This window comes from Megalobrama amblycephala, linkage group LG5 (assembly GCF_018812025.1).
Source record: "Megalobrama amblycephala isolate DHTTF-2021 linkage group LG5, ASM1881202v1, whole genome shotgun sequence".
In the NCBI taxonomy this organism is placed as follows: Eukaryota; Metazoa; Chordata; class Actinopteri; order Cypriniformes; family Xenocyprididae; genus Megalobrama; species Megalobrama amblycephala.
Genome location: NC_063048.1, coordinates 3756815 through 3767192, shown reverse-complemented (window position 1 = coordinate 3767192; position 10378 = coordinate 3756815). Strand labels below are relative to the sequence as shown.

At 37.2% G+C, this 10378-nt stretch overlaps 1 pseudogene; it reads left to right on the top strand.

Annotated features, from left to right (window-relative positions):
• The first annotated feature begins 2737 nt into the window (after positions 1-2737).
• The window catches only part of LOC125269393, a 31978-nt pseudogene continuing 24337 nt past the window's right edge, over positions 2738-10378 (top strand).

Below are 10378 nucleotides of genomic sequence, written 5' to 3'. Positions count from 1 at the left end.
CTTTTTTTTAAAACGTTGATTACTCGTGAGATTCACGGATGCCTTGCAGAAGTCTCAAAAAACCTGCTGGTATTGCATCAAATACGAATGCTATATTCTCATGGAGATATTGAAATACATTATGTCTGTAAAAATTCAGAATATGTAAATAAGTAGCCCTCGTCATTTATAAATTGTGAGAACCATTAAAATACCATTTTTAAACCAATTGTTATAGAAGATTGATTTATTCTTATATTTAATGATTTTATTATTCCAAATTAACTGTTTGTGGGGGAGGAAGCTATGTTTGTATATAAGAAGCCAACATAAAAGAGCCTGTCTATGAAAATTGGATAACTAAATAGGGAGTTTGTTAACCTCAAAGTCACATTTTAAAAGAAAATCTATACCACCAACTTTTTCAAAAATAAGATTTGGAATTATATATCATAGCTTATCTTTATGCTTAATATAATGTTAATTACTAATACTAATTACATAAAATATTTAATATGTGAATAGTGAGGCTTGTTTTTCCATATAAAATTGAACAATGTTGAATAATTTTTCACTGAAAAGCTCAGTGGTTAGAGCATGGCACTAGCAATGTCAAGGTCATGGGTTCGATCCCAGGGATTGCACATACTCAGATACAAATGTATAGTATAATGCAATGTAAGTCGCTTTGGATAAAAGCGTCTGCCAAATGCATAAATGCAAATGCAAATTTCAAGAGGGAAACTGACATCAAAACTTCCCTCCCATAATTGGTCCATACCAAATAGGGTGCGAACACAAAACCACCAACTAGTTATGGATGATTATTTGTAAAATACGTTCAGTAAGGCTGGAGTGGGTTGGCAATTGGCATTACCATTGTTACTATTCCAGTAACAATTAAAATGACTTAAATATGGCTGATTCTGTAATTTTAACAGCTGATTTTTCATAATGTAGGACTTACATCATCCTGTGTCCCTACACAAGATGACAAGATTTTGAAAACCAATTCTATACTGCAGTACAGTCAGCAAATTCTCTGTTTTCAGTTGTTGTTTTTAACAATTAGTTTAATACATTTATCAAAACTAGTAGACATTTTCAAAACTCTTCAGGCCTACAACAGAAGAGTCTGAAGACTAAAAGTGTAGTAGATCAGATATTTATTACTTTGATAAAGAATACTTTAAATGATCATATTCTGCAAATGTTATGTTTACATAATTGCATAATATTTTCAAAAAGAACTAATTATAAACACTAATTACTATTATTGTGACTCTGTGTTTTAGATTTGTGATTGTTTTGGTGACGGTGGAAGTGGAAGTGATCCACCAATGCAGTTTCAATATGGATGATACTCAGACAACCTGTGATGAAGATATTCGTCCTGAAATCAGGTATTCTTATTAAAAACTTGAAATGGTACATATTCATACACCAGTAAAATATCATAGTAAAATCAGGTACTCCATTTAAGTAAAGATATGCTGATTTTATAGTTTAATTGTACAGTTGTATGGTATTAACTCCCTCCTTTTAGTAACTGCATTGAAATTGCTTGAGTTCTTTTGGGACAAAAACTACAAAAACTAAAATGTTATGATGTTATATGATAACTGTGTGGTATATGCAGAATAATGAACTCTGGAACATTGAATTATTGAAAAAAAGGTGGTAATGTGGACATAATGAGAAGCAAGTGATCCGTTTCCACTATTCCAATATTTACATAATGTTGGCCCGGTTTCACAGACAGGGATTAGCCTAAGCCAGGATTAAGCCTTAGTTCAATTAGGATATTTAAGAAGCTTTTATAAATGTTCACTAGAAAAAAATCATTGCTGGTGTGCATCTTGAGACGAAACAATGGCACTGACATATTTTCAGATCTGTCAGTACAAGTTAGTTTCAGTTACAACAGCTCTAAGATGCATTTTAGTCTGGGACTAGCTGAAGTCGTGTCTGTGAAACCGGGTATAGAAAGATAGAAGTTGTTCAGTAAATATGTTTATAGGTCTATATGTTTTAAAGCAAAAAGGCATGTATTAAAACTGTGACATCTTGGTACATGTGTGGGAACAGCTAGTACTGGCGGTGGACGAACATGTGAACTGGTGTCCATTATAATGCCCTCACTCTTTCTCTGTGTCTGCTATTGACAGAATGGACATCAAGTTTGTCAGATTCAGACATAGCCAAGGTAGCCAAAGCCTTGTCGATGACTATGAGGAAAGCAATGTCTCTGCCTCCCCTCAGGTACAGAGTTTTGCAAAGATGTGCTACTAATAACAGAACTCCTGTAATGTGCAATATGTTATTTGCATAAAATTGGAAATTCTCGTTATTTATATTAGTATGTTATAACAATATTAAATATTTTATAAATACTTTTTTGCTCATGTGCTATAAGTGTCTAATTTAGTTACATTTTGTGTCCCTGTATGTTTACAGATTGAAATGGTTCTTAGTAGAAGTCAGTTTAATGATTGAGGAAATTTCTGTTGCAGTTTGTTGTATATAATATATTTATTTAAATTTAATGTGATTTTAGAGGTGAACCAATTGTTATAGTTTAAATGTTACAATCCCCTCTTACAGTTCAGTGCAGCAGAAGAGATCAGACTCACCAGAGCCCAGCTGTGTGTCTATGAAGAGTGACGCGTCTATGGATCCTCCGATACAATTAAGTTCTAAAAAGAAACCGTCAGACTCACCAGAGCCCAGCTGTGTGTCTATGAGGAGTGACGCGTCTATGGATCCTCCGATACAATTAAGTTCTAAAAAGAAACCATCAGACTCACCAGAGCCCAGCTGTGTGTCTATGAAGAGTGACGCGTCTATGGATCCTCCGATACAATTAAGTTCTAAAAAGAAACCATCAGACTCACCAGAGCCCAGCTGTGTGTCTATGAGGAGTGACGCGTCTATGGATCCTCCGATACAATTAAGTTCTAAAAAGAAACCGTCAGACTCACCAGAGCCCAGCTGTGTGTCTATGAGGAGTGACGCGTCTATGGATCCTCCGATACAATTAAGTTCTAAAAAGAAACCATCAGACTCACCAGAGCCCAGCTGTGTGTCTATGAAGAGTGACGCGTCTATGGATCCTCCGATACAATTAAGTTCTAAAAAGAAACCGTCAGACTCACCAGAGCCCAGCTGTGTGTCTATGAGGAGTGACGCGTCTATGGATCCTCCGATACAATTAAGTTCTAAAAAGAAACCGTCAGACTCACCAGAGCCCAGCTGTGTGTCTATGAGGAGTGACGCGTCTATGGATCCTCCGATACAATTAAGTTCTAAAAAGAAACCGTCAGACTCACCAGAGCCCAGCTGTGTGTCTATGAAGAGTGACGCGTCTATGGATCCTCCGATACAATTAAGTTCTAAAAAGAAACCATCAGACTCACCAGAGCCCAGCTGTGTGTCTATGAGGAGTGACGCGTCTATGGATCCTCCGATACAATTAAGTTCTAAAAAGAAACCGTCAGACTCACCAGAGCCCAGCTGTGTGTCTATGAAGAGTGACGCGTCTATGGATCCTCCGATACAATTAAGTTCTAAAAGGAAACCATCAGGCTCACCAGAGCCCAGCTGTGTGTCTATGAAGAGTGACGCGTCTATGGATCCTCCGATACAATTAAGTTCTAAAAAGAAACCATCAGACTCACCAGAGCCCAGCTGTGTGTCTATGAAGAGTGACGCGTCTATGGATCCTCCGATACAATTAAGTTCTAAAAAGAAACCATCAGACTCACCAGAGCCCAGCTGTGTGTCTATGAGGAGTGACGCGTCTATGGATCCTCCGATACAATTAAGTTCTAAAAAGAAACCGTCAGACTCACCAGAGCCCAGCTGTGTGTCTATGAAGAGTGACGCGTCTATGGATCCTCCGATACAATTAAGTTCTAAAAAGAAACCATCAGACTCACCAGAGCCCAGCTGTGTGTCTATGAGGAGTGACGCGTCTATGGATCCTCCGATACAATTAAGTTCTAAAAAGAAACCATCAGACTCACCAGAGCCCAGCTGTGTGTCTATGAAGAGTGACGCGTCTATGGATCCTCCGATACAATTAAGTTCTAAAAAGAAACCATCAGACTCACCAGAGCCCAGCTGTGTGTCTATGAGGAGTGACGCGTCTATGGATCCTCCGATACAATTAAGTTCTAAAAAGAAACCATCAGACTCACCAGAGCCCAGCTGTGTGTCTATGAGGAGTGACGCGTCTATGGATCCTCCGATACAATTAAGTTCTAAAAAGAAACCATCAGACTCACCAGAGCCCAGCTGTGTGTCTATGAGGAGTGACGCGTCTATGGATCAACCAATACAATTAAGTTCTAAAAAGAAACCGTCAGACTCACCAGAGCCCAGCTGTGTGTCTATGAAGAGTGACCTGGTCTATGGATCAACCAGTAAATTTTAAGAGTGGAGATACACAGACTGATCTCAGGTATAACATTTCTATTAAAATATGATTCTAATATGGCAAAATACTAAACAATGAATAATTATTATTTTAATTTGTTTTATAGTTTTTTTATCTTTATCTCATTTTTTTTAAAGTATATAGTGTTGCTCACACAGACAAACATTTATGAGAGAGCTTAGTTAAATGTACAGTTTTTGTATGCAGTGTAAATGATTAAGTTTTTTAATATAGCCATTTAAATCATTCACTTTATCTCTCTTTGTTGTAGGTCAGTTGATCAGAAGAGATCAGAACCAGAGTCCAGCTGTGTGTCTATGAGGAGTGACGAGTCTATGGGTCATAAAATACATTTTAAGAGTGGTGATCTGAGGTATAACGTTTCTGTAAAAGATATGCATTGATTATGATACAAAAAAAGATATTGTGCTTATTAACTCATGTAATAATGTGGTATTCTGATTTTACAGCCATGAAGTCCTCAACAGGTTTAGATCAAATCTGAGGAAGAAGTTTGAGTGTCTGTATGAGGGAACAGCACAGCAGGGAAACCCAACACTCCTGAATGAGATCTACACAGAGCTCTACATCACAGAGAGTGAGAGTGGAGAGATCAGTAATGAGCATGAGGTGAGACAGATTGAGACACAATCCAGGAGAGCAGCAACAGAGGACACACCGATCCAATGCAATGACATCTTTAGACCTTTACCTGGACAAGACAAACCCATCAGAACTGTGCTGACAAAGGGAGTCGCTGGCATTGGAAAAACCAGTCTCTGTGCAGAAGTTCATCCTGGACTGGGCTGAAGGGAAAGAGAATCAGGACGTCCAGCTCATATTTCCACTTCCTTTCAGAGAGATCAATTTGATGAAGGACAAAACACTCAGTCTTTCTGATCTTCTTCATGTCTTTTTCCCTGAAACAAAAGAAATGGAAATATCCAGTGACGAATATAAAGTGTTGTTCATCTTTGATGGTCTGGACGAGTGTCGTCTGTCCCTTACATTTTAAAAGAAATGAGATTCTACTGGATCAGAACAAAAAGAAATCAGTGGACGTGCTGCTGACGAACCTCATTGTGGGGAATCTGCTTCCCTCTGCTCTCATCTGGATCACCTCCAGACCAGCAGCAGCTGATCTCGTCCCCTCTGAGTGTGTCCATCGAGTGACAGAGGTACGGGGCTTCAATGAGCCACAGAAGGAGGAATACTTCAGGAAGAGAATCAGTGATCAGAGTCTGGCCAATACAATAATCTCACACCTGAAGTCATCCAGGAGCCTCGACATCATGTGCCACATCCCAGTGTTCTGCTGGATCTCAGCCGCTGTTCTAGAGAAGATGTTGAGTGAAGCAGAGAGTGGAGAGATTCCCAAGACTCTCACTCAAATGTACACACACTTCCTGATCCTTCAGACCAACATCAAACATGAGAAGGACTATGAGAAGAACGTGACAGATGAAGACATGATCCTCAAACTGGGGAAAGTGGCTTTTCAGCAGCTTGTGAAAGGCAATGTGATCTTCTATGAGGAAGACCTGAGAGAGTGTGGCATTGATGTGACAGAAGCATCAGTGTACTCAGGATTGTGCACTCAGATCTTCAGAGAGGAGTTTGGCTGGTATCAGGGGAAAGTCTTCTGCTTTGTTCATCTGAGCGTTCAGGAACATCTAGCAGCTCTATATGTGCACCTCTCCTGTACAAACAACAACAGAAATGTGTTTGAGCCAATCACTAAACAGAGTTTGCTGGTCTAAAGTTAAGGAAGAGGTTTAAACACAATTCATCAGAACATGTTTCATTATCTGAGCTGCATCAGAGAGCTGTGAATGAGGCTCTACAGAGTAAAAATGGACATCTGGACCTTTTCCTCCGGTTTCTTCTGGGTCTGTCAGTGGAGTATCATCAGATTCTCCTTAAAGGACTAATAAAACAGAGAAGAAGAAGATCTGACAGTAATAAGAAAACAGTTGAGTACATCAAGATGAAGATCCGGTCCATTGACTATCCAGAGATCAATCTGTTCCACTGTCTGAATGAACTGGGTGATCATTCACTAGTGGAGGAAATACAACAGTATCTGAAATCTGGAAGAATAAAGGAAGCCAAACTCTCTTCATCTCAGTGGTCAGCTGTAGTTTTTGTGTTGTTGACATCAGAGAAGAAGCTGGATGTGTTTGATATTAATACATTTGTTGGAGGAAACGATAAATCTAAAAAACTGAAGGTTTTTCTGAAGTTGTTGCCTGTGATTAAAGAATCCAGATCAGTTCAGTAAGTATCTTTGAGAACAATCACTTCACTGTTAAAACATTAAAAGAATAAGTAAGGAATAATTGACTCCGGGCCGTTGAATTATTAGAAAATAATGCACACCCAAATTAGTAATGCGCCACGACTCGAAGCTGATTTTCTAATAATTCAACGACCCGGAGTCAATTATGCTGCTTATACTACAGTTACCACACCTCAAAACATTGTTCAGATGTTGCATATCAAGACATTTGTCATGCTTTTGTCCTTAAAACACTCTTGTGTGGGACTAATTTCTTACACATCTCATCCCAATCCTCTGTTGCTAATCCCAATGTGTCATTTCAGAACTAGTAACGGAGGCTTGAGCCATTGATAGCAGAATAATACAGTTATTAATGCAGTTGAGAGAGAGAGAGAGAGAGAGAGAGAGAGATTTGATTTTTAGAACAAACTTTATTACAAATAACCAGAAAACAAAATACATTACTTTACAAAATTACATGTTTTTTTCTTCTCTTTTTTTGTATTAACTCAAAAATTTAAAAAAAAAATAGTTCATCAGCAACAATTGTACACAAAACACTGCACTTACACCATTTTAAATAAAAAGAAGAAAGATCAGACATAGCTTTATAAAATCTAAAATCAACCAAAATTCTTGCTTTAAGTAAAGACTTAAAGACAACAATAATGTCATCATTACTTTTTTGTTCTATTTTGCTCTTCCTACTCATGTAGATTGCCAACTTAGCTTGCCCAAGGATAAAGTTCAATAATTGAAACTTAACACGCTCTGTTTGTGCATATTTAAAACCAAAAATAAAAGTTTCAGGATAAAAACATACATTAAACTTATTACACAACTCTTTTACCATTACAAGCAAAGGTTTAAGTCTGAGGCATTGCATAAAAGCATGAAAAACAGTCTCTTTTTGAGAACAAAAAGGACAACCTGAGTTACTCTTAGAATCCAGAACTGAAACAAAAGAATTCACCGCAATAGCTCCATGAAGTATTCTCCACTGTAAATCTCCTGTTCTTTTTGATAATGGTGGCTTGTACAATACTCTCCATTCAGGTCTTACCTCATCACCTACTTTTAAAACAGAACGCCAAGGGGTATCAACTCTCTTATCAAGTGTCCTTTTGTTAAATAAGAGCACACACATTTTATATAACTCTTTCCCCACACATGAAAAAAAATCAACAGATGAAAACTTTTTAAAATCAAAGAAACAACCTGTACAACCTTCAAAATTCGGTTGGATTAACAAACAACAAAACGGATCTTCACTGTCAGGGACATTAGTCCCTAGAAAGAAATCCTATAACATAATTTTTTCTTCATCCGTAAAAACTTCTTTTAACTTAGTCAGATATCGATTAACTGACCGAACAGACCTTATTCCCAGTCTTTCACTAACAGCCTCCACATTCTCAAAGTGAGGCCCAGTTAGGCACATCAACTGATTTAAAACAAAAACTCCAGAGTCTTTTAATGTCTTACTGAATCCTGGTAAAAAATTGGACGTAGAAAGATCTAATCTTGCTTTAAAAAACAAAGGTTCATTCAGCAACCAAAAAATAGAATGGAAATTTTCAGTCCTTTCAATATGAAAAAAACTCCAACTCTTTAAAAGATGTTGATAAAAAGACGACAGCTTTGAAAAATCCAAACACTTGGGGTCCATTAAAAAAAGTGACTTATCCATCCCCAAATTTCCAACAGTTCTCAGTAAAACACAGCTTATCACCCTCCAACTAACATCCATGGGTCCATCAAGAAGTCTTTGCAAAAAATGTAGCCGAAAAGCTGCAATCCTGCTCTGGAGATGGACCAGTCCTTGGCCCCCTTCTTCTTTGGGTAAAAATAAAATACTCTGTGGTATCCAATGAAGTTTGTCCCAAAAAAAGTCAACAAAAACCGCTTGAATCTCAGCCATCAATTTCACTGGAGGATCAATACAAACCAATCTGTGCCATAAAAGTGAAGCAACCAAATTATTTACAATAAGTGTTCTTCCCCTATAAGACAGGTTGGGCAGAATCCATTTCCATTTGTCTAAACGACCTTTAACTTTTTGCAACAAACCATCCCAATTTTTTAGTAAAACATTATCGTCTCCTAAAAAAACTCCAAGGTATTTCAAACCCCACCTATTCCAACACAAACCTTCAGGAAGACTTGGTTTCCCCTCATTCCAATTCCCTAATAAGAGAGCTTCACTTTTTTTCCAATTTACTTTTGCTTGAAGACCATTTACCAAATTCCTCTATTAGTCTAGATAAAACATTTATATCACTTTGTTTATTAATAATTATTATAAGGTCATCAGCATAAGCTGATAAACAAAAATTAACATTACAATGTGGTACCTTAAAACCATCTAAGTTCTTCCTGATTGTTTGTAGAAGTGGTTCAATAGCAAGAGAATATAACATTCCTGATAGTGAACATCCTTGTCTAATACCCCTTCTGACCTTGAATGGAGCACATAAGCCACCATTAATCTTAATAACACTCTCAATGTCGCTATAAATAATTTTAATCATGTTTAAAAACTTTTCATTAAAACCAAAGGCTTCTAAAACATTCCACAAATAAACATGCTCGACCCGATCAAAAGCTTTCTCTTGGTCAAGAGATAACAGACCACAATTGATATTAAATATTTTGGAAACCTGCATAATGTCTCTAATTAAAGAAATATTGTCAAATATTGACCTGCCAGGTACGCAATAAGATTGATCCGGATGGATCACCTGTCCCATTACTTTAGTCAATCTATTAGCTAAAGTTTTAGAAAATAATTTATAGTCACTGCACAGAAGTGATACTGGCCTCCAATTCTTAATCTCAGTTAGATCTCTTTTTTTAGGAAGAAGAGTAACCACTGCCCTTCGGCAGCTCAACGGCAACCCACCCTTCAGCAAGCTGTCATTGAGCACCTCCAGCAGGTCAACTCCCATTTCCGACCAGAACGCTCTGCCAGAGTTAGGCCACATTCCAGTTCTTCATTGGATTTTTCTGAGATCTTTGGGAGATCATCTATGAAAGGAGATTTTCCTTCATTGTTTGGCTCAAGTTCACTACTGTACAGAGACTGATAAAACCGCATAGCTATAACACGAATCTGCCTGGGATTAGATAAAGTACCATCCTCAGAACGCAGAGCATGAATAAAACGTTTTTGCCCATTCTTCTTCTCATGACCAAAAAAATACTTGGAAGGTGCATCCATCTGATCAATATTTAAAAAATGAGCACGAACTAATGCTCCTTGTGCTTTATGCTCTAACAACTCTTTAAGTTCAGCTTTTTTCTTAAAAAAGGTTTCCATAAAATTTTTATCACTTGAGGTTTGAGCCAATTTTTGTAAATCCATCAACTGTTTTTCAAGCCTTTCTAAAGAACGATTCAATTCTTTTGTGACATTTTGAGTATACTGTTGCGTAAACTGTTTTATCTGCACCTTGCCATAATCCCACCATTGTTGTATGGATTTAAAAGTAGATTTTTTCTCTTTAAAATCTTTCCAAAAAAATTTAAATGATTCAATAAATAATTTATCATTTAATAAACTCGTATTAAAATGCCAATATGCACTTTTAGGCTTTACTGAATTAACAATAAATTTACAACTTACCATACTATGATCAGTAAAAGACAAAGGTGTGATAAAACATTTGTTAAACACATTC